Source organism: Ictidomys tridecemlineatus, chromosome 13 (genome assembly GCF_052094955.1).
Source record: "Ictidomys tridecemlineatus isolate mIctTri1 chromosome 13, mIctTri1.hap1, whole genome shotgun sequence".
Taxonomy (NCBI): Eukaryota; Metazoa; Chordata; class Mammalia; order Rodentia; family Sciuridae; genus Ictidomys; species Ictidomys tridecemlineatus.
Genome location: NC_135489.1, coordinates 49,028,101 through 49,053,686, shown reverse-complemented (window position 1 = coordinate 49,053,686; position 25,586 = coordinate 49,028,101). Strand labels below are relative to the sequence as shown.

At 37.3% G+C, this 25,586-nt stretch overlaps 1 protein-coding gene across 4 annotated transcripts in view; it reads left to right on the top strand.

Annotated features, from left to right (window-relative positions):
- Window positions 1-8,082: 8,082 nt before the first annotated feature.
- Yes1 (YES proto-oncogene 1, Src family tyrosine kinase) overlaps window positions 8,083-25,586 on the top strand; it is a 66,256-nt gene continuing 48,752 nt past the window's right edge. Inside the window, exon 1 of one of the 4 annotated variants that reach the window (XM_078030315.1) lies at window positions 8,083-8,222. The gene's annotated coding sequence lies outside the window, so the exon portion shown is untranslated. Of the gene's footprint in view, window positions 8,315-8,400; window positions 8,556-25,586 lie in introns of those variants that run through there. The other 3 variants (XM_078030316.1, XM_078030314.1, XM_078030317.1) reach the window with 3 other exon arrangements.

Here is a 25,586-nt window from a genome sequence, read left to right as displayed (position 1 = left end):
TTTATCTTTTTTTTTTTTTTTTTGGTACTGGGTATCTGCTCCCGCCTAAAAGAAATTTCTATCTAATGGCTGATAAATATTTCTATCTCTGAATGACAATGTCAGGTGGTAAGTACTAACTTTAGAATCGATCCCTAAGAGTGGCGTAGTGGTGCACACCTGTAATCCCAGTGACTTGGGAGGAGGATCACAAGTTTAATGCCAGCCTCAGCAAAAGTGAGGTGCTAATTAAGTTAAGCTGTGTATAATTGCTGTGTCTGGATGATGCTGGATTGAAACAGGCTGTGTATTCAGTTGTAAATAGACCCCTGCTGTCCCGAAATAGAGCGGCTCCTGCTGCCTCGGGTGCCCCTCTGGTTGAGCTCTTGGGGGGATTCCTGGAGAGTTCCAGTTGGTTGGTGAAGTTCCTGTGGAGGGAGTTCCGGTGGGTGTGTGGTGTCGCTGGAAGGGCCGAGTGGGTGGCGTGTGTGTGTGTGAGTTCGGAAATAAAGTTTGTTCCTGCTTGAGTGGCTCATGATTTGTGCCCAGCCAGGCTGTGGCAACCTTTCAAAGTGTATAACTGAGTTGCACAAAGCTTTGCAACCATCACCATAAATTCCAGAATACATCCATCACCCCCAAAATAATTTGTTTTACTCAGAGTCCAAAGATCATTGCATTATCATAGCCTTTTAAATATTCAAATTTATCAAATACTCACTTGGACTTTGCATAGTTCTGTGCTATTAACCATCTCAAGATTTGATATTCTGTATTCCGTATTCTTTTTTTTTCTTTCCTTCCTTCAAATATCTTCCAGATTCTTCAGGGCAAATGGTAAACACTTAAGAATGGGTCCTAGGTATTCTAAACAGACTCAGGAAATGCTTTGTTCTTTTGATGTATGGCACATCATCTCAAAGGAAATGAGACTGGTAATTTTTACAGAGAATATGTAAAACCTTCAGCTAAAAGCTTTAAAAAGTTGTTTATTTTGGAACCTTTTATAAAAGGGGGGATTTTTTTTTCTATTTCAAGGTTAAATAAAATCTACAACTCTACAACAGGTTCCTAACAGGTTTAAAAAGAACCTACATATTTTCATATAAACAGTTCATATAGAATTTTTAAAGTCACTCACCAAAGCAGGAAACAAATTTTCCAGTCTGTAGTTTTTCAAAGCATCTATTCCTTAGTCTCTTGCTTTGCTTCTATTTTAATTTGTTGGAACTAATTTTACCTAAAACGAGCAAAAATGCCTATTTTCTATTTTATGCCAACATTATCTAGTCTCCAAGAGGAAAACTCTATTTTAGTCATGTTTGGATTTTTTAAATAGCATCCTCTATATTGACTTTATTTATTTATACTTATGTGGTGCTGAGGATCAAACCCACTGCCTCACCTCACCAGGTGAGCACTCTACCACTGAGCCTGCATCTTCTAAACTTAAGAGTCATTATATATACTTTGAATCTTCTGTTCACGATTACTTATTCTTTAGTAAAAATAGGTTTGAGTATTCATAAGCAAAAGTACTCATGTAAATTGATCTTCAGAATACACAGTTCAAATAATTTGAAATGGTTATAGGTTTGTTCACTACAAAGAAATTAAAAATAGTCATAAAACTAGAAGATAGCCTTTTTTTAAGTGACTAATTCTTTTAGTTAAAACCAAAAAAAATTTAACCGAACTAGGTATATGCTGTAAAAACTTAATTTTATTAATCTCTAATGAAAATCTCCAAAATAAAACTATTTTAACATAAAATTTGGTATAATTATATTTTCCCTAGGAAAAGGCCCTAATAAAGTCTTTGAAAATCTATGACTCTTTATACTCCCTGGATTTTAATATGTTCTATTCACCCCCAGTTTCTCCAAGTTAATAATCATAGGATTGCTTTTAATATAGACCAAAATATACAAAATTTATTGTAAGACACTATATTTTTTTATTTTTTATTTATTTTTATTTTTTAGGTGTAGATGGACACAACACAATGGCTTTATTTTTATGTGGTGCTGGGGATGGAATGTAGGTCTTGCCCATGCTAGGCGAGCGCTCTACCGCTGAACTCAATCCCAGCCCATACATTTTTTTTTAAATAAATGAATGAATAAGCTGATTTTAAAAAATATTTTAAAATCTTACCTTCTGTTGGGCTATTATTAACTATTATAGTAGCTCTTACCACAGAGTTATGGTTATCATGCAAGGCTTCACTACACTTACCTAGACTTGGTAGATTAAAATGCAAATCTTAGATAGCACAGATATTTTGCATTTGGTAAGGTAATCATTTATGCTGTATACATAGTCATTTCCTAGATATTTGGTTCTTTGTTTCAAGACCATGGTTTTAGGGGGTGTCAATGAAAGGTTGAGTGGATAGCTGCAAAATAATCATCTCCAGAAAGCTTGACTTTTTCCCCATTTTTTTATTGGTGCATTACAGTTGCACATAATGATGGGACTTTTTACATATTTCTACACACACACAATATAAAAGTAAAATTTGGCCACAAAAAAACTAGATTTAATACTTTTCTTCTGAATTGAATTTATTCTTTTTAAGCTAGTCTTATAAAGTTTACCTTTTAAGCTAGTCTTATAAAGTTTACCCTAATCCTTTCTTAGGAATATAATAATATAAAGAAATAATTTTTCAGGCTGGGGTTGTGGCTCTGTGGTAGAGCACTCGCCTAGCACATGTGAGGCCCTGGGTTCGATACTCAGCACCACATAAACATAAATAAAATAAAGGTATTGCATCCAACTACAACTAAAAAATAAATATTAAGAGACTTTTCTATGAGTTTATAGAATCTCACATTTCTTAGGTATGTATTTCTAATTAAAAATACAATTTACCCATTTTATTTTTTTAATATTTATTTTTTAGTTGTAGTTGGACACAACACCTTTATTTCACTTGTTTATTTTTGTATGTGGTGCTGAGGATCAAACCCAAGGTCTTGCACATGGGAGGTGAGCACTTTACCGCTGAGTCACAAACCCAGCCCCAAATTTACCCATTTTATTATTCCAGAATTTGGAGAAGTAAGTGCTGCTTTATGTGGTCATTGGTATAACACTTAAGAATAATTCTGGGGGCTGGGGATGAAGCTCAGCATGTACCGGGTCCTGGGATTGATCTCTAGCATTGTAAGAAAAAAAAAATTATTTTCTGTAATCATAATAACTTTCAGTAGAACAGGTTTTGGAGCATCTCCTTTTATTGGGTTAAACTCCTCTAAGTCTAAAGGCTCATTAATCTGTGAATGAGAACAGAACTAGCAACCAGGGTTATTATGAGGATTTAGGAAATTATACACATAAAGGCACAGCAGACAGTAAGGGCCATTAGTAGCCATTGCTTTTCTTGTAGTTGCTGCTGGTATTTTATCAATTCTATTATTTGCAATGCTTATATGGTTAACTCACTCACATGACCAAAAACACATATCATCACAATATGGGTCTCATATTAAATATTTCTTGCATATGTGATTACTTCAGAAAGGAGGAAAATTAAGTGGTAATTTCAAGTAATTAAAAGCCCTATTCAGCTGAAGGCATCGTGGTACATACTTGGAAACTCAGTTACTTGGGAGGCTGAAGCAGGAGGATTCTAAATTCAAGGCCACGTGGGCAACTTAGTAAGACCCTGTCTCAAAATTTAAAAGACAGAAAGGGAAGCTGGGGATTTAGCTCAGTGTTAGAGCACCCCTGGGTTCAATCCCCAGTACCACAAAAAAAAAAAAAAAAGGAAAGAAAAACACAAAGCCCCATTTATATACAAATCAAAGGAGAGTGAATACATTTGGTAAAGTATTTAATGCAGTGTGATTTACATCAAATATTAAGATCTGGTGAATCAGATTTTAAAATTTGGTCAGACACATAGATGAAAAATAATGTATAAGGTCAAAAAGTACAAAAAGCAGGTTTAGCTTTAAGAGATTAAAACGTTTTAAAAGCATGGATTTATTCTAAACACATTTTAAAAAACCCATAGTGTCACTTTAAGAAGCCTATTATAAAAAGTTACTTAATAGCAAGCACCCGTTTATGGTTCATGATATGAAGTAATGTTTTTAAAATTTCTTTTTGCAGTGCCCAGGTCTAACCCAGGGGAGTTCTCCCCCTGGGCTACATTCCCAGACTATTTGTTTGTTTATAAACAGAATCTCACTAAGTGGCCTGGCCTAGCCTCAAATTTGTAATCCCCTTGCCTCAATAGCTGGAATTGCAGGCCAATGCTACACACCCAGCAATACAAGTTAACTTTAAAGACCCTGATACATAATTTATTTTCTAAATCATCAATGCAGGCAAACATTCTAACTTTAACTTTTTGCCTTCAAGCAAAATTGTGTTCTACTTTTCATAACCCATTTGTAAAGATTTCCAGAAAGTAGCAATCTGGTAGCAATTTTAGTGGTGTTTAACTTAGTGTCAGAGACTCTGACGCATTTTGACTATACATCAACTTAATGGCGCAGAAAAGTACAGGCCAAACCCTTGGTAATGGCTATAAGGACTGGGAATATAGATCAGAGCACGAAATTACCAGTCTATAGGACAGATCAAATCAAATGATTTTCAACACATTTTAATTCCAATTTTAGGGTGGCTCCTATCTGAATTTTGTTAAGGATTCTGAAGATGAAGTTAGTGTTCTATGAGAAAAGTGTTGCTATGTATTGATTTTAAAGCCATGGCTGACATGGGTAGACAGAAAGAGGGACTGACTTGTCAACTCTCTAAGTTTGGTATATTACCTGTGGTACAAGGCACATGAGTCTCGGCATCAGGGGCCTGCAATCTCTTATCTTCACTCTGGCTATACATCTGATTCATCCTTCTCTCTCTGTGAAAACTAGTTCCCCCATCATGTACACCCAACCCTACTCTGTTAATGTGGCAGGAAATGTTGCCCTCAACCCTTACTTTCTGCCATGGAACTCTCAACTCTACCATGGCCACCATGAATAATCTGAGTCACCTCTCTGTCACTCCCTCAAAATTCAAACTCCAGGTTGAAGCCTGGGATTAGTAGTAAGGTACTAAGACCCCAGGTCTATACTCTCCCTATTTATAGAGGACAAATTCTCAGAAAAGAAAGTTAATCAGATAATCTCAAAAGACTTCTACTCCTTGCTGTATTTTGCTTGACAGAGATCATGTAACAGGACCATCTAGCTTAGAAACTGCAGTCAGAAAGTAGAGTGAGGAACCAATTCAGAGTATGAAAGTTTGAAGCTGTAGGTAAGCCTAGAAATAGTCAGTGGATACCCGGAAACACAGTTAAAATTAGGGGATTTAACATGACTGAGGCCAAAGAGCAAGAGAACCAGAAAGAACTGAAGCAGAGAATAAACCAAGATATGATCTCAAAGTAAATGCCAAGAGCAAAGTCTAGACTACTAGAAAACAGTCATGGAGCTGAGAGGCATGGCAGGCACAGGATGAAATTCTTTGACTGTGACCCAGATAGCAGCTACAAAGTTAAAAGCTAGAAAAACAACGAAAGAAGCAAGATGATGGGGTACATTTGATGATATTCATTTAAGATTGCTGGCTGTGACATTTATTAATTGTAAAAATGTTTATCAACATCTGTTCATTGTCAGACATGTATATGTGTGTGTGTGAATATATATATATATATATATATATATATATATATATTTCCATTGATGATTCTCTTAGATAGCTTTTGCCCAGTTGAGGGAAAGTTAAAACTATGATCCATGAGCCACAGTCCTTGAGGGAAAAAAAGATACCAAGTGTTGAGAAATGGGTGGGTTACCGTAGTATTGTTTCACTAAGCTTGGCACCATGAGTCTAACACTCAAGGAAAAATACCTTACTTTTGCCTGATCCTCCAAATCTTTGCTTAGAGGGGTCCTCATATTCCTCCTAATTGGGCTTATGAACAATCTTGGCAAGGCCATGGTGCTACAGATAACTTTAGGCACCAAGTAGACTTGAGGAGATCTAGTCTTTGAATGGTAGAAGGGGTGGTAGTGGGGATGGATGTTTGAGAGCGGAGGCATGCATATTGCATGCACCTTGTGCAGGGCCACAGGCTTTCTTTCCACTGTTACTAGGAAAAGAAAATCATCATCATGGCCTCAGTGATGGAAGCAGCAGCAGATCACTCACTGATAGAAGTTTATCTTAAAAAACAATTTTTTTTCCTGGCAGAATCACAGGTTCCAGGGTGAATATGGGCATCAGTTCAACTTCTAATCTTTTAAACTTCCAGCCAAATTATTTTAAGCATTAATAAACTTAAATAAAACATTTTACTTTTCTAGGGAGCTAACATATCTCATAAATTATTTGTTTAAAGCTTTCCCCTGGTTTTCTTACCAGTCAAACTTTTCCCCAGGCATTTCTAGACAGGTCCCTTCTCACTCCTCACACACACACAATACCAGACCTCTATGTCATGCAGGAGAGCAACACATAGGGTCGAGCATCTTCACTTGTCCATTTCATAAGTAAAATAAAAAGATTTTCATTAAAAGTAACATCTAGCATATAAAATTCAAACAAGACTTTACCAATTCTGTCCCATTAAAAAATAAATGTTTTATATATTCCTGGAAATAAGTGAGCCATTGAATGTAAGATACTAAACTTTCCAGGTTTTTTACAGACTAAAACTTGGCACTGGACAATGATTATTTGAAAAAGGAAAACAGGAATTGAAGTAATAAACAAAAACCAAAAAGATGAGGGTGAGGTGAAGCAAATTCAAGTCAATTTAAACTATAACTTGTAGGTGAGATTTTGACACCACCTTTAAATCTCCATACGGAACAAATTCAAAGCTGGATAAACTAGTATTGTAAACTTGATTTTTTGAGACTGAGAGTTTAGGAAAACAAAAATATTTCTACTCTGGCTATAAGTTCAGAAAGGCAACAACTCAAGGACTTTATTTTCTTGTTTTAAAAATATAAGTCTACTAAAAAATTTTAATGTCTAAAACATCAACGGCAAATATAGTTTTAGTAATTAAATGAAGCACCTTGTCATATTACATGTGCCTTTTTGTTAATGTGGATGCCTATGCTTACTTTTGGTTCATTTAGTGAGCTGAAGAATTTTATTTTGTTTTTTTTACATCCTTAAGTTCCTAGAATACCGGAATACTGACCCAGATGATTGTGCTATTTCATGTTTATCGAAGATGATTCTGAATTTCACTAAAACCACAAAGGAAACCAAAAGTCCCACATTAATAGTCCCACCAAACAGGAAACAAAAAGCGGAAATTAAGAGCTTGACAAGACAGAAGTGACTTCAGCAAAAGAGCCTCAAAGTTTAACCCATCTCCACCTTGACTTAACCCTGGTTCTTTACCCTGGTTCCTTCCGGACCCTTCCCATTCTGTAAGGCAAATAGGAAAGGTGCATGGGTTCAGATAAACACAATTCTAGTTGTGGCTGCTCCAGCCTCAGTTTCCACAGCTGTCGAGTAAGGTCATAATACCTGTCCCTCACTGGGACATTGCCAGGATCACATAAGAATACGCTGTCCCAAGATAAGCGAAAGACACCAACTTGGGATGGTTGCCAACAGGACTCAGCCTGGTTCCCCTCCCGGCAAGGCTGGTTCGACCTACAGTCAACAGGAAGCTCCCGTGGCAGGGACAGGATCCCGGCCTCGGAAAGAGGCCAGACGCGAACGTTTTTGGACGGCGACCAGGGCGGTGAGGAGAGTGTGAGCAACGCCTTCCTGGCTCGCACGGCTGGGCTGAGATTTTACTATCCACGACAAACAGTGCGGAAGCATAGTACCGAGAAGCCAACAGCCAACCAAGAAAAACTCAACCCTGCTCTCCCCCACGACAACAAAGCCCCAAAGCCCTCGGCACGACCGCCCCAGAGCAGAGGGGCAGGAGAAAAGGCAGGGGGGCGGAATCGGCGCGCCCCATTCAATCGCCGCCGCCGCAGCCAAACCCGCCAGCCGCGGGCCCGCGGGTGGGCAGTGGCGCTGCGGGCCTGCTCCGCGGGTGGAGAAGCGCCTCCTCCCCACGCCCCCTCAGCCTGCGCCGCCCCGGGAATCCGCCCCGGACCCCGCCGCCATGTTGGGTCAGGAGGAGTGACCCGGACCCGCCGCCGACCCGGACCTCGGCTGAGCGGCTCTGGGCCCGCGGAGGGGCGGGGGGCGCCGGCGCCGGAAGGCGCGAGAGTCGGGCCCGCGCGGCGCGAGTTCCGGTAAGCGGGCGATAGCGCGCAGGTAGCCGCAGCCCCCGCCCCGCGCCCGCCCCCACCGCGGAGCGGAGGGGGCGGGGCCGCGAGAGGAGGAGGTGAGAGTGGGGCCGAGGGGTGGGGAGCCCGGGAATTCCCTCCTCCACAAGTAACAAGTCCCGGGCCGGCTCCGCCGTCGTCGCTACCGCCTCGCGCCCAGCGCTGAGGAGGTGGAGGAGGGAGAGGGCCCCGCGGACGTTGCCTCCGCTCCGCGCCCCCTCCCCGCCGTCCCGAGCCGCAGCTGCAGCGGCGACTCATGCGAACGCGGCCGGAGGGCAGGTGAGGAACCGGCGTGGCCGGGTGAGCAGAGGCGGGCGACCCCGGCCCCAGCAGCGCTAGGCCCTGGCTCTGGCGCCCGCCCGCGCCCGAAGGCGCCGCGGCGGCCGCCGCCGTTCCCCGCCCCCGCCGGCCCCGAGCCGGGAAGTTGGGGAGAAACTTCTCCCCTCCCCCGGCTCAGCCGGCGGGCGTGTCTCCTTGCCCGAGCTACCTGCTCGCCCCCCGAACGGGTCCAGGTCCCGTCCTTCCCGGTCCCGCCCAAGTCCGACTTGAGGTCCTCGGAGCGTTGGGACACCCCCCAATCCGCATCCTTAAGGATGTGGACACCGGGCCGGGTTTATTTTTGTCCCCATGGTTGGTGCCGGGGGCAAGGGAAGCGGCCTTTCTGTCCTGGAGGCTGGAGGTCTGTCTGAGTGTCGCCTGACGCCTGTGGCAACTGTGCTAGGAGAGAGGAGGACGGTGTGTGGGGCGAGTGGTGAGCCTCTGGCTTCACTCGGTTTGATTGAAAACCGCAACATGTTTAAAGTTTTTCTTTGTTTTGGGTTGGGGGTTGGGAAGTAGATCATTCAGAGTCCGCTTTTACAGCACCTTGCCACCCCACCTCACGTTCGGTTCTCTGTCCACATGTGTTAAAGAAAATTTTGTTTTAAACGGTGTTTTTCTTCTTGATAATTGTTTCCAGCTTTTGCCGTATTGGGCATGGGACAGAGTTGTTTCAGGAAGCTTTGGAAAGTCACGTCTGGTGTAGGAATAGCGTTATTTTTTGTTTAATAGTGAGAGGGAAGCAGTGTAGTTCGGACTTGGTTGAATTATTTTCTGCATAATTGAACATAGAATAACATACAGTCAAATATTTAATACATTATTAAATAAAAGTGTAGTAGCACCACTGGTGTGTTTTCACTTAGATGATTGTACATGTACGATACGATGTACGATACGATGATAGTATGTATATTCGTTCTTTGTAAAATTACAGTGCCATAAGTGTCTAGGTAGTTCTAAGCGTATATAAACCATACTGTTTACTTTCTTTATCCGGTTAAGTTTCTCAAGTTAAATAACACTCTAAGGAAAATATTACTAAATGTGTACTTGTGACCATGTGTTAAATCCAGTAACTAGCACAATGCTTGGCACACAGTGGACAGGAAGCATTTTGAATGGATAGATAATGAAGGGGTGTCTTGAATTAGAAGCCAACGATCTTGTATGCATCACATATAATAGTCATATATCATACTGTAAGAAAGTTGTATTTCATCAAGGCCATTTTTCTTACAAATGCGTGAGATCCTGCTCTGTTGACTCTTAATTGTGTCTTTTTGCATACTAGCTAAATCTCAGTGAAGAATTTAAATGCTGGTTGGCAATTCAGAGGGTCCTAAATTTGAAATAACGACAACAATTGCCTTTGATCTCAATCTAAATACAAGATAGTTTATATCCAAGTTTCCAGGATAAAAGATAAAAGGGTTCTTAAAGTATGTACTCTCTTGTAAGCACGATAATGTTATAATAGTTTTAGTTTTGCAGTTAGTTTTTGCTGACTTCATAAGCCACAAAATTGACTCCTTGCTTTTCAATCGAAAGTGATATTACAGACTTGACCTCTCTTCCTGGGATAGATGGAATTTGTCTTATGATCAAAGTGTAATAGTAATACATGGTTGAAATATTTTTTTGAGTTAAGTAATTCTCAAGCTGCAAAAATTAATATTTGTGCAAATGAAATTTATTGTATATAATGACCAAAGAGTAAATATGCTAAAAGAATAGCAGTGACCCAATATAAATGAAATATTACTAATGCAAAATTTTTTTATATTCAAAGTTGAAGTGTGCATCATTTGAAGCTGTAATTTATTACTGTTAATAGTTTTTCTTTACAAATATATTTAGCTTTGAATATAGTGAATTAATGCAATGTGGACATCATTTTTTGTGTTAGCATTATATTAAGAAAGAAATTTAATCAAACGTTTTTGAAAAGCAATGCCCGATGTCTAGAAATGCAAGCTTGGGTGATAAAACTTTATTTTAAACAAACAAAACCTGCAAGGAAGTGGTTTTAATACAATTAAGATGGGAGAAGGGAACAGGCTGTGATTGGGAAAGTTCTTTTAACCTGGTGGTGGTCACAGGGGTGCTGGCCTTAGTATAATTCATTAAGTTGTACATTTGTGTGCTTTTCTAAAACTGTTTTATTTCACATGGAACTTCTTTATTTTTTAAAGAAGCCCATGTGTAATAAAAATAAGGGGCTTGGATTGAGAATTTAGTATTTGGTGGTGAATAACTTTGGATCACTGCCTAGACTCTCCTTTGCAAACAGGATTAGACTTATTAAATCATAATTGTTATATACTGGCTGGTGTTTATAACTGCCTTGAAAATGTTGCATACTCACTTCTAAATGTTCAATAATTGAAGAACTTTGAAAAAAATTTAATAAAGTTATGGGTTTTCTATATTAACTATTTTAATTTTGATGGCAGACACTGTTTTACTAATTTATGCATTTTTTAAAAATTTTTATGTATTTTAAGTGAAAGCTTAAATTTAAGTGCTCAGTTTAAGTGTCAGCTATATGAGGCAAACCCCAAACTAGAAGATGCTGTGGGCAACTTTTGCTGCTTCTGAAATGTTGTTGCTCAGTTTATAAATATGCCAAGTAAATAGCAGTAGCATCTTATCCTTTTACCTCTACTAGGAAATCAAAATGTGCTTATTGAAAAATGGATACTATTCTGTAATCAACTACCCTATTTTTCAGAAAAGTAGGTAAAATGAAAAAACAGAACTTTATGACATCAAAATAATAAGCATTATTATTTTCAGTTTTATAGAACAGTAATTCTTTAGATCAGTAATTTCAGCCTTAGTTTCAATAGTCTTAGGATGTTGTGAAATTCTCAGTGCAAAATATGTTTACATTTACTTAAATTTTATGAAGATGTATAGTACCTGAGGGGAGAATATGTTTTGTTTTGTTTTTTTTTTCTCAAACAAATGATTGTCTGGTGTTTGAGATTCAGAAATGCAGAGAATCATTGCTTTTGCTACTTTACTTGCATTGTGTAATGTTTACTCACTGTTTTAGATGTCGATGTTGTTGCTTTGCATTGTTGTCAAGTTAAAGAAGAGATCATGCTCTGTGCCAAATTCTTATATCACAGGAACTCTGTCATGTTATAAAGGTGATGTTTGTGCTACTGGCCTTGTTGTGTGGATATTTACAGGAAGTTTTAGTAAGATCTTCCATTGTTCCGAACCCTAAATGGCTTAGGTCACCTTCAGTTCACATTTAAATAGATTTATAATATAAATACAAGTCCTCTAGCAAGGTACGACTAATTTTCTTTAATAATCTATTCCTATTAAGGTATTTTGATGTCTTATCAGTAGTGTGTGCAGCCGTTTGTGTGTGCCTGTGGTAGGGTATGTATTATCTCTTTTCTTCCTCTCAGCTGCTCCAGTGCCACAATTAGGCTGCGTATTGCTCAGCTGCAGCTGCTGGGTGATTATGAACCATCCAGCTCCTGTCTAAACTCAAAGGCAGATTTAGCAAAAGGAGCTATAGTAACTGCAGAGGGTGAAAGAGAAGAGCTGGTGTTGCTGCCAATATCATTTTAATGTGTCTGTATGCCAAGGAATCATTGGCTGCAGCAGCACTACTGTTGTCTCAGAACTAGCAGACTTGATAGCAATATACCCTTGTCTGGATTGGGTTTACCTTTAAGATCTTGGAACCCACTTCGGGAAGATAGAGAATCCTGTAATTGCAGAGTATAGCACAGTATAGTATGGTACTGATATACTGAATTACAAGCCACTGCGCGTCAGCTCCTCCCCACTCCCCATCCCTGGGTAGCAATGTCCTTCACTTGCTGTTGTTTGAGTGTACGGGAAGATTAGAGATTGAAAATTCCTTGACTCATACACAGTATACTCCATTCTGCTTTAAACTGGAATTCTTAGAATAGCTATTGTTGTTTGGAAGGTGGGGTGATTGCTGATAGACTCCCTGCTTTCTCCTAGGAAGTGGAAGAACCTCAAGAAGGATTATTTCTAGAACTAGATGCACAAAGCATATCCCCTGTTGCTGCCTGAATTTTGGCAGAAGAAACCCTAGATTCTTTTGTCCTCGGTCCTCCACCTTATTCTTGTTGTTTGAGAAGATGAACATTAACAAACACAGACCAGTGTCAGCTATATGTGGCAAACCCCAAACTAGAAGGTGCTGTGGGCAACTTTTGCTGCTTCTGAAATGTTGTTGCTCAGTTTATAAATATGCCAAGTAAATAGCAGCAGCATCTTATCCTTTTACCACTACTGTATACTGAAAATCTGGAGACTTTTTTTTTTTGCTAATCCTGACTTGACTTAGTTGTTCTGGGTTTGGCTAATTTGTGATGGGGGTTAGAGAGCACTCACACTTTTAAAACCTAAAGGAAGGAAGAGGAAAGGAAGGAAGAGGTACAGGAAGACTATATACTTGAGTATTATCAAGTACACAGACATAATTAATGACACTGGTGTGATGATCTCTTCCTTTGTGTTCTCACAAAACCCATATGACAGCACATTTTTTGCATTATAACCATTTCTTTCCATGGCTGGACTTATCCTTGATGTAGTGTTCACTGTGGTTAGGACATTTTCATATTAATCCTTGAGAAAGGCCCTAGTATAATACAAAGTAAATTTTGAACTGTATTCATGGATGTGTCCAAGCATAGTTATATGACTTCGTAACTACAGATGATTTTTAGACATGACAAATATTTCAGGTATACCTTTACTAAAATTTTATAAAGTTAACAGTACTTTTTCATAAGTTAAAAGTTAAATGAATTCTTTAGACTTTTGTTCTCAAAGTTTTATTCTAGATAGTGATTTTGTAAAACAATTTAAACAGGCTTGCAAATATGAATTTATAGGTCATTTTGATATTTCTTCTTTTTAAAAATTTTTTGGTTATAGATGGATACAATACTTTTATTTGTTTATTTTTAATGTGGTGCTAAGGATCAAACCTAGTGTCTCACACATGCTAGGCAAGTGCTCTATTATTGAGCTACATCCCAAGCCCCTCATTTTGATAGTTATGACATTAGTAGAAAGTTTTTTAGTATGTTTTATTTTAAAGATTTTTATTTTGTTGAATATAGAAAGTCTAAGGTATAAAAAATATAAAAATCCTAGATTTTTCTGAAATGCATTTGCTATTTTATCATGTTAATAGTAAGTCAGTAGTATATGTTTGTGTTTTCCTAGGACAGAAAGGAAAATACTTTTTTATGCCATAATAAGTGTTAAGGAATGCATAGTTGATATGTCTGGTAGATTATTAGGGGTGGGGACACGGATAGGAAAGGCTCAGGAAAGGACTGACCATTGAAATGTGGCCTCTCTCCCAGCAATGTATAGACTCTAGGTTTTGCTTCAGCTGACTACAGAGGATATTCACTCTGATGTTTTTGGTATAACTTTCAGTTTCTTGTCATTAAGTCAAAGTTGGGGTAAGGTGGAAGAAGTTGACTTTTGTGTACGTTAATACTTGCAGTTGTTCCATAGCAAGTGTATTGGTTTCTAACTTTTGTTTTGATGTGATTAGTATTTTACAGATAAGGATACTTTAAAAAATAATAGCAGTCAGGTGTTTGGAAAGCAGCAGAGAAGGAAATATAACATAATAAGGAAAGAACTAGAAAGAAGAAGAAAATCTAGGTTGTAATTTCACTTCTAACAATAACAAGCTGTGTAGCTTTGGTGAATTCAGTAAACTTCCTAGACTATTTGAAGTAAGAAGTAATTGGGCAAAATTGTTTCTAATAGTCTTTCAACCTTATGTAAATTTGGACTTTTGCTAGAGTTGCAATTTTTGTGATATTGATAAAATTTTAAGAATGTTTTAGTTCAAAATTTGTGGTAAGATTAGAGATCAGGTAAATAAAAATTATAATAAAAAAACTGACCCATGGACTTTAGCACTGAACTTTCTCAAGCAAGTAGTATTATTCCATTTGTTATGTGAACATTTATTGACCCTGTCATGTGTTAAAAACTGCTATAATTTATTATGATGAAAAATGATTTCAACATGAATGACTGCCATTCTCTAGGAATTTACAGTTCAGTAGAATTGGCTTTGATTATGAGGCTGTTATACATTTTGTAAGTTGGTAGATCTTTTTAGTGAGATAATTCATTACAATACTTTTGGGTTTTGATGGCATTAGGTTTGTGATACCTCTGAAAGTTTAATAAGATCCTTTGCACTAGACAGATTTAGCCTCAAGTAAATTGATTAAATTTTCTAGGCAGGAAAATTTGATTAAATGTTATTCCAGGCATTAGTTCATTACAGATGTTTGTGAATGAGATATATGGGCTTTTATAGACATTTTAGTATAAAAAGATGATTGTAAGGCTTTTAAAAAACATTTCGTATTTATGTTACAATAATATCATAAAATGATGCTTTAATTATCCTCTTAAAGCAGATAGTTCCAATGTCAGTTAACAGGTAATCATAGCTATTTGGATGAGAACTTTGTCGCAGTGTATCAGGAAAATAGCTATTATGAAAACTCACATTCTCTTTTTTTAATTGACCAAAGCGGAGACTACTTGTTCTGAATATTTTTCTTTAACACATGTGGTTAATAATTGGAATAAAATAAGCAAGAGCATCTGAAGAGGGTTAGCATTTGAAGGTTTGCAAAATAGATTTCTGAAAAAAGAAAATAAAATTATAAATACTATTCCCAAAGTTTGTCATTTAGTTCTTTGAAAATGAAAATCTATTTTGCCAGAAAAAGTCTCTTTTGTGACATAATCCTTCTTGGTTAGATTTTTAGGTAATTCATTGGAGTTAACATTTTAAAAAATTGAAAAAAGCCAGACAGGTATCATGGTGTTTCAGGGGTTAATTTGTACTCTTTTTTTTTTTTTTTTTAGTTGTCCATGGACCTTTCATTTTTATTTATATGTAGTACTGAGAATCAAATCCAGGGCCTCACACATGCTAGGAAAGCACTCTACCACTGAGCTACAACTCCATCCTCATCTGTACTCTTTTTAAATATATGAAATATTTGTCCTCCAAATGCTGCACTTATGAGGTGGATAAGCCTATAGTCTTGTCACTCACCTTTGCTTCCCACTTTTCCAGCCCCTATTTAAAAATCACTGTTATGCATTCAGTATTAAAATGCTAAGATTCTCCCAGTTATGTCTTGTTAGGCTGACTTTAAGCATAGCCTTAAAGTCCCTAGTTGCTACCACCCACTAGCTAGGAACTGTGGCCTCCAGGCTAACCCTGTAGGACTGTGTGAAGTGTCAGAAGATTTGGAATGAAACCAAAATAGTAGAAAAGGACTTGGGAAAATAAGTAGTGACAAAACAGTGTTTATAGTTTTCCCTTCTTTGACCTTTTCTATTTCCCATCTCTACTCTTAGACTTTGGAAGGAAGGAAGCCTATTGTATGACAGGTGTGGTGGATGCTACCCTTTCATGTGCATATCACAGTTAGCTTAAATATTTGAATTGTTTTAGAATACACAGAAAAATTGTGGCAAAGGTAGGTATTTATTACAGTTGAAGTAACTGAGGATCAGAAAATATATGTGATTTGCTAAGGTCACATAACTAGTGATTGGACAGAACTTGGATTTGAATCTAGAGCTTTATTCCTTAGGAATAAGGAACAGTGATTGAAAGGATAATTTCTTCTTTCTTTTCCACCACATTATACATTTGAATTGAAAACAGAAAATTTTCAGTGACTTATACTTTCTTTTTAAAAAAAAAATTTTTTAAGAGAGAGAGAGAAAGAGAGAGAAAATTTTTTTAATATTTATTTTTCAGTTTTAGGTGGACACAACATCTTTATTTTATTTTTATGTGGTGCTGAGGATCGAACCTAGCGCCCCGCGCATGCCAGGCGAGCACGCTACTGCTTGAGCCACATCCCCAGCCCCTTATACTTTCTTTTTAATGGATGTGGCTTTGCGGTACATGTTTCATAATAGATGTCAGTATTAATTCATTAGCAGAAAAAGACTGATTATTGCACTAACTAGACTTTAAAGTGCTACTCTTTTGTAAGTTTGGCTTTATAATGGAAAATGATATACTAAGTCCAAAGCATTTTTTTTTTCTCTTTTTACAAAATAAAATGTTTAGCCAGCCAGCCATGTGGTGGTACATGCCTGTAATCCCAGCAACTCAGAAGGTTGAGGCAGAAGGATAGAAAGTCCAAGGCCAACCTCAGCAATTTAGGCTCTAAGCAACTTACTGAGACCATGTCTTAAAATAAAAAATTAAACCTCCAGGGGATGTGAATCTTAATAAAGTACCCCTGGGTTCAAATCCCGGTACTAAAAAGGGAAAGAAAGAAGTATTTAGCCTAGATTTACAGAAAGAAAATCCTTAGTGTGTTTTCCCAATCAAGTGCCCCCCCCGCATCTTTATTTAATTCACCAAAGAAACAAGCATGCAAAAGATGGGTTATTACACTAAGTAAACTGTAGCAAATTCTGCCCTTTTGTAGGTTTGGATTTGTGTGGTCTATGTATAGTCTGTATGTATAATGTAGTCAGTACCCCTGCCATGTGCAAATATATACACTATATTTATATATGTATGTGGATATAGTTTATGTTTATCTGAATCTTCTGACTTAAAAGATGATCAAATGATTACTATACAATGTTGCCTTCATTTCTATTAGTAGATATAATTTTTTCCTAGATGAGGTAGTAGAGATAATAGAAGGTCTTGCCACCTAATGGTTCTGTGTCACATTTCAAGACATGTGCTGCAGATAGAGGCACTTACTATAATGTGCCCTATCAGTAGGATAGTGATTTCCTATTTACGCAGACATTCAAGGCTGCATTTGGAGGAAACAATAGGATTCCTCTAAACTGGTTGATTTCTTTAATTTTTATTATCTTCCATACTTATTTGTTCCTATAAATCCTATTGTTTACATGAATTCCTCACCATCTGGAAGAATATTCTTGTCTAAAGCTTAAATGGAAATTTTGTTTGCTACTGTTTTGCCACTGTGTCAAGTTCTTGCATTGACAGTAATTTCCTTCACCACCTTAAAAGACTTTTCTTTATTGACTTCCTTTTATTTCTTCACTTGTATCTCTGAAGAATATACCCTTTGTCTTCCCTAATAAGCTGGAGCATTGTTTTTTAGTGGACTACCAGCTATACTTTGTAGCATTATTGTCCCACAGAGAATATCCACAGTGCAACTCCTTCTTGCTGTTCAACAGTTCATCATTGCCCAAGCTTAAATCTTTACATAAAGGTTGGCAGATAAGTTTTACACTTCTGTTATTGAAATGACTGCCACTGGAATTTAAGCTGCATGAGGGAAGGGATTTTTATTTTGACTACTGAAGTTATTCCAAACATCCAGAACAGTGACACTTTTTTTTTAATGCGTGCAGTTTTTTCTTTTTTTTAATTGGCGTATTATAGTTATAATTTGTTATAATATTCATACTGCATACAATAAAACAGTATAATTTGATCTGTTTCATTCCCCAGTACCTCCCATTTCTCTTCCCTCCCTCCTCTTCCTCTATTCTATTAGTCTTTTTTTTTTTAATTTGTTCTAATTAGTTATCATCCATGATGGTAGAATGCCTTTTGACACACACAGGATGTCTGTCTCATTCTACCCGTCTTCCCATCCTCACATCCTCACCCTTCCCTTCACTCCCTTCTGCACAATCCAAAGTTCCTTCATTTTCCCCTACCTTCCCCAATGGATTAGCATCTACTTATCAGAGAAAGTAGTAAGCCTTTGGTTTTTTGGGACTGGCTTATTTTCATTTAGCATGATGTTCTCTAGTTCCATCCATTTACCTGCAAGTGCCATAATTTTATTCACTTTTAAGGCTGAGTAATATTCCATTGTGTATATATACCAAAGTTTCTTTATCCATTCATCTATTGAAGGGCATCTAGGTTGGTTCCACATTTTAGCTGTTGTGAATTGAGCTGCTATAAACATTGATTTGGCTGCATCACTTAGTATGCTGTAAGTCCTTTGGGTATAAACCAAGGAGTGGGATAACTGGGTCAAATGGTGGTTCCATTCCAAGTTTTCTGAGGTATCTCTATACTGCTTTCCAAAATGTTGCACCAATTTGCAGTCCCACCAGCAGTTTATGAGTATATCTTTTTCCCCAAATCCTTGCCAACACTTATTGCTTGTATTCTTGAAAATTGCCATTCTGACTGGAGTGAGATGAATCTTGCAGTAGTTTTGATTTGCATTTGTCTAATTGCTAGAGAGTATGAACATTTTTCCTTATTTTTGTTGATGGATTCTATTTCTTCTGTGAAGTATCTGTTCAGTTGTTCAGTTCCTTAACTCATTGATTGATTTTTTTGGGGGGGGGTGTTAAGTTTTGAGTTCTTTATATGTCCTGGAGATTATTAGTGCTCTGAGGTAAAGATTTTTTTCTCACTTTGTAGGCTCTCTCTTCACATTATTGATTATTTCCTTTGCTGAGAAAAAAACTTTTCAGTTTGAATCCATCCCATTTGTTGATTCTTAATTTTACTTTTTTGTGGTTTAGATGTCTTGTTAAGGAATTCAGGTCCTAAGCTGACATGATAAAGATTTGGGCCTGCTTTTTCTTCTCTTAAGTGTTTCTTCTAGAGTCTAAGTATTTGATCCACTTTGAGTCAATTTTTGTGCAGGGTGTGAGATAGAGGTTTAATTTCATTTTGCTACTATGGATTTCTAGTTTTCCCAGCACCATTTGTTGAATAGTCTATCTTTTCTCAATATGTTTTTGGTGCCTTTGTCTAGTATGAGACAACTGTATTTATATGGGCTTATCTCTGTCTTTTATTTTGTACCATTGGTCTACATGTCTATTTTGGTACCAATACCATGCCATTTTTGTTACTGTTGCTTTGTAGTATAGGTTAAGGTATGATATAGTGATGCCTCCTGCTTCACTCTAACTAAGGATTGCTTTGGCTATTCTGGGTCTCTTATTTTTCCAAATGAATTTCATGAATGCTTTTTCTAGTTCTATGAAGAATGTCATTGGAATTTTAATAGGAATTGCATTAAATCTGTATAATAACTTTTATAGTATAGTCATTTGACAGTATTAATTCTGCCTATCCAGGAGCATGGGAGATCTATCTTCTGTAGTTTTCTTCAATTTCTATCTTTAGTGTTCTGTAGTTTTCATTGTACAGGTCTTTCGCCTCTTTTTAAAATTTTTTTTTTTTTTTTTAGTTTTTGACGAACACAACATCTTTCTTTGTATGTGGTGCTGAGGATTGAACCCGGGCCGCACGCATGCCAGGCAAGCACGCTACCGCTTGAGCCATATCCCCAGCCCCTTTCACCTCTTTTATTAGATTGATTCTCAAGTATTTTTTATTTTTTTGAGGCTATCCTGAATGGGGTATTTTTTTCCTAATTTCTCTCTCAGAAGATTTCGTCACTGGTGTATATAAATGCATTTGATTTATGGATGTTGATTTTATATCCTACTTTGCTGAATTCATTTTATTCTAAAAGTTTTCTGGAGGAATTTTTGGATCTTCTAGATACAGAATCATGTCATCAGCAAATAGTGGTAGTTTGAGTTCTTTACCTATTTGTATCCCTTTAATTTCTTTCTTCTGTCTAATTGCTCTGGCTAGAGTTTCAAGGATGCAGTTGAATAGAAGTGGTGAAAGAGGACATCCTTGTCTTGTTCCAGTTTTTAGAGAGAATGCTTTCATTTTCTCTATTTAGAATGATGTTGGCCTTGAGTTTAGCATAGATAGCTTTTACAATGTTGAGGTATATTCCTACTATCTCTAGTTTTTCTAGTGTTTTGAACATGAAGCTGTGTGCTATATTTTGTCAGATGCTTTTTCTGCCTCTTGAGGTGAACATATGATTCTTATTTTTAAGTCTATTAATATGATGAATTACATTTATTGATTTCCATGTGTTTAACCAACCCTGCATCCCTGGGATAAACTCCACTTGATCGTGGTACAGTCTCTTTTTTATATGTTTTTGTATGCGATTTGCCAGAATTTTATGGAGAATTTTTGCATCTGTGTTCATCAGGGATGTTGGTCTGAAGTTCTCTTTCCTTAATGTATCTTTTTCTGGTTTTGGTGTCAGGATGATACTAGCCTCATAGAATGAGTTTGGAAGGGTTCCCTCCTTTTCTATTTCATGGAATAATTTGAGGAGTATTGGTATTAATTGTTCTTTGAAGGTTTTACAGAACTTGGCTGAGAATCTGTCTGATCCTATTCCTTTCTTGGTTGGTAGGCTTCTATTTTATTGCTTGAAATTGATCTGTTTAAATTTTCTTTGTCTTCCTGATTCAATTTGGGTAGTTCATATGTCTGTAGAAAAATGTTGATGTCTTCAAGATATTCTATTTTATTGGAGTATAAATTTTCAAAATAGGTTCTTTTTTTAAAAAATTATTTTTTAGTTGTAGTTGGACACAATACCTTTGTTTACTTATTTTTATGTGGTGCTGAGGATCGAACCCAGGGCCTCACACGTACTAGGTGAGTGCTCTACCGCTGAGCCACAGCCCCAGCCCCAAAATAGGTTCTTATTATATGTATTTCAGTAGTGTTTTTCATGATATTTTCTTTTTCTTCACGAATTTAGTGATTTGAGCTCTCTCTCCCCTTTTCTTCGTTAGCATGGCTGAGGGTTTATCAATTTAATTTATTTTTTCAAAGAACCAACATTTTGTTTTGTCAATTTTTTCATTTGTTTCTTTTGTTTTAATTTCATTAATTTCAGCTCTGATTTTAATTATTACTTCCTGTCTTTGACTACTTTTGGTGTTGATTTTGTTCTTTTTCTGGGGCTTTCAGATGTAATGTTAGGTCATTTATTTGTTGACTTTTTATTCTTTTAATGAGTAAGCTTAATGCAATGAACTCTCCCTTTAGCACTGCCTTCATAGTGTCCCAGAGATTTTGAAAAGATTGTTCATTCCTTTGGTTTGTATCTCTGTGCCTTTGTCTATTCCAATAAATCTTAAATTTGGTCTTTTATGTTATCCCATTTTTCTTGGAAGTTCTGTTCATGGTTTCTTACCATCTTCTTTGTGCGGTTGACTTAATTTCCAGAGTATATATTTTGTCTTCATTCCTGAGGTTCTGTCTTCTAAGTGGTCTAGTCTGTTGGTGATACTTTCCATTGAAATTTTAATTTTGTTCATTGTTTCCTTAATTTCAGGGATTTTGGTTGTTGTTTTTTTCCACAGTCTAACTCTATTGAAATGATCTTTCACTTCCTGTATTTCCTCTTTGATTTTACTCCTTGTACTACCTTTAATTCAGATCAGCTTAACTATGTACATTTTAAATTCCTTCTACTGTGTTATCTATGGATTCTATTGTTGGAACATCTTGGTTTGTTTGAGGTGCTTTGTTCCCTTGTTTTTTCATGTTGTTGGTGTGTCTTCCTATCTAGTGGTATGGATCTGAGGCAGTAGTTTCTACCCTGTAATCTTATAGTGTCCCTGAAAGGTACTCCTTACCTTTAAGGGAGAGACTAATAGTAACAACACCCAGTGCAAACAATATACACTTTTAAACAAAATAGTTCCTATTAAGGCTTCTACAGTTTTGTCGCAATAAATAGAAATAATATGTTAAATTATTGTCTACAATATAAACAGTAAGTCTACTGAAAGGGTTTAGACTTTCTAATGATGGACAGTGAAGGAACAGAAGTAGTGTAAGATGTGATATTTATGAGGGAGAAAGAGAGAAGATAAAGGTAAAAATTTATAGTAAGAACAAGAGGGGGAATTAATAGAGGTTGACTGTTAGTATGAGAGAAGTAAGAGAATCCAGGGAGACAGGTAGGTGAGAGAAAAAAAAATATATACAGATTTTAAAGAATAATATAAATAATCAAAAAGTAAAAATATAAGAATACACTGAAAATCTGTATTATACTATTTAGCCATTCCATTTCTCAATAAATTGATGCATGAAAAATATTTAAATTCTAAGATGTGAGAGATGTGAGAGAGGGGGCAAAAGAAAAAAAAAGGAAAAGTCTCAATGGAAAATTGAATAATAGCTTCCATTGGCTTTCAAAAAATTTCTCAGCTTCCCTTCTTTGATGATAGGTGGAGTTGTCTGAAGTTTGATGGTAGGTCCGGTCCAGTTTCCTGGGACCTGTTGGGTGGTGAGCCTATAGCAAGATGCCCTCACGCCCTTTTCCAGTCTTCCCCACCATTGTAGCTGGCCTCCTTTGTCCCTGTGCACTTCAGGACTCACTAAGCTGTAGACAGCCCAGTTTTCTCTAGCTGAGTTCCCCGCAGCAAACTGCCCCAAGTCTCTGGTGTTCCATGGGTTTGCTAGACCCAGACTGACCCACATAAGCCCAGCTACAATCTGATGGACTTGGGCTTCAGATTTCCCCAGGCTCTGCCTTGCTACAGACCCTCAATCTCAATTCCTCTGTTTCTACTTGCAAGGAGAACACCAGGAATGTGCTCATACAAAGGAACAACACTACAAATAGGCAGCCAGAAGGCGGCCACTAGCACACCCAGCAGAAAGACCTCAGATGCAACCAGATTTGCAGTTCCCCGACAATATATCTCCAGGCCCTGGCTGGTGTCTCCAAACTGAAGCCCCGCCACCCCAGATGTGGGTGGTAGTAGCAGTGGGAAACTTGGAGGCCCTAGATGGTGTCCCAAAATGGTAGTGGCCACGTGTAATCAAACCTGTGGGTACTTTGTCAGTGGACTTCTGGGTAGTGGGCAGTGGGTGATCCACTGGCAGTCTGTGGGCAGTCTGCAGGCAGGAGATCTGCAGGTGGACATCGGGCTGTGGGCAATGTGCAGGCAAGAGGTGGGCAGATAGGCAAATGGCTGATGATAGGTAAAAGTCATCTAATGATCTGTGCTCAAAAGGCGGGGGATTTGCTGGTAGATGGCAGGTGATCACGGAGGGCAAATGAGGGGTAGCCAGGGATCAGTGGGCAGTAAGGCTGCCTTTCAGAGGAACAGTATTTCCTCTGGCTGAATCCAGAGTCAAGGAGTGACAAGGAATGTAGCCTCTAAGTCCACCATCTTGGATCTCCCTGATGGTGACACTTTTGAAATATTTTTGAATTCAGGAAAGTGAAACAGTCAGCTAGTAGTGTCTGCCTACCATCAGCATATCAAGAAATAACTCCTCACTAAACTCAGGCAATAATCATATATATATTTTTTTAACTTTGGAGTGGCAGATCTAGTACTAAGCTAGTAGCATTAATAATCAAGTAAATTCAAATAAGCAATCTACTGGAGTCTGATATAGAAACTGTGGTTTGATTTGGCAGTGACTTGTAAATGTTAAGAAAAGTAGAACTTAAATTATTCCTAAGGACAATTATCCATTTACAATAAGTGGGTTATGTTTATTTTTTAAGTTTCTTATTCTGTAAATATATGTCTAGAATTATGCTTCTTAAGCACTCAGTACCTCTTATAATTATAGTATGTGAGCAATTTATATGGCTATCTGTTCATAAGGAGAGCTAGTCCCTGGCAGGACAATCTAGCTCCCCAAAACAACTTCACACCCAAGAAGGGAGAGGATGGATTTTTGGTGGACAGTTAGCTGTGTCTGCCACAGGTTGGGACAGGAAATAACCTAGCAGTTACAGTTAGCCATCTGTATGAAAATACACTAATTTTATAAACAGTATTTTTTTGAAAAAGTTGGCCATAAGTGAAATTCCTTATTTCTAAAGAAGCAAACTATGTATGATAGAAGACTTCATAATTCAGACCTTCTTGAAGTTTGTTTTCTAAAGCAGAGTGTCTGATAAATTTAATTTTGTATTTTTAGGTAGGAAAAGAATCTAGAAAGATATTAGTTGTTCTAATTTTAACTTAATTAGAACCAATAGAAAAAATAAGCTAGTGATATCTAAATTCTAGAAAGAATCTTTGGAGATAAGGGGCAATGTCATCATGAGTTTTATTAAAAGTATCAGGGAAGAGAATTCTCTATATTACTATGTGTGCCTTAGATTTCAGGAATCATGAGAAACGCAGTAAGAATATGATGTAAGATTCTAATAATGTACCACCAAAGGAATGAAAAGTCTAAAAATGCTCCAAACATTTTATAGGTAAAGTACAAGCACTCTGGTGGGAGAGGGAGTTCAGAGTTAGACTAGGATTGTTTCTGTATTTACTCAGCACTTCTGGTAATTGAGGAAAGACATTAAGTAGTCATATCAAAGAATTTGATGGGGGTGGTAGCAGGTAGAAATTAATAGTGAAGCTGACATTCCCTCTCCCCCACCATGTTACTTCACCACCTTTCCTTTCACTACTCCATTAGCTACTCCTATTGGGGCTTGCTCTGTTGTGTTTTTGATGAATGTAAATAGGAGGAGGAACTCATAATAAATAAAGTCAAGTAGAAGAGAGGGTCATGAACCTGTTAGTATATATTTTTAGATATATTTGTAGTTGTAGTTGGACACACTACCTTTATTTTATTTATTTATTTTTATGTGGTGCTGAGGATTTAACCTAGCGCCTCGCTCATGCTAGGCGAGCGCTCTACCATTGAGCCACAACCCAGCCCCCTGTTAGTATATTCTTACAGTACAAATAGGATTTTTAGAATGACTGCTGTTTAGGAGAAGGAAAAACTAATAATAAGAGAAACATCATAGATCCACAGCGTAGGATAATAGAAATAATAGACGACAGAGAATACCTTGTACTGTAATGATTAAAATCTTTTAACTTTTGTATCAAGAGGTTGCTCTTTAAATAAGAAAAGTTAGAACAAAGATAAGAAAATAGTTAATAAGAGAGCATTTAGCTTTAAATTATTTCAAGTCTCTAGGTTCGAAAGAATTATCTTAAGTTTCTGAAAGACTTTTTTTTATATTCCCAGAGCCACACCAGTAGTAGAGAAATCATGGAGATAGATAGACATTTCAGAAAAAAGTAAAATGATTAAAGGGTAAATTTTAATAAGTGCAGACACTGAAG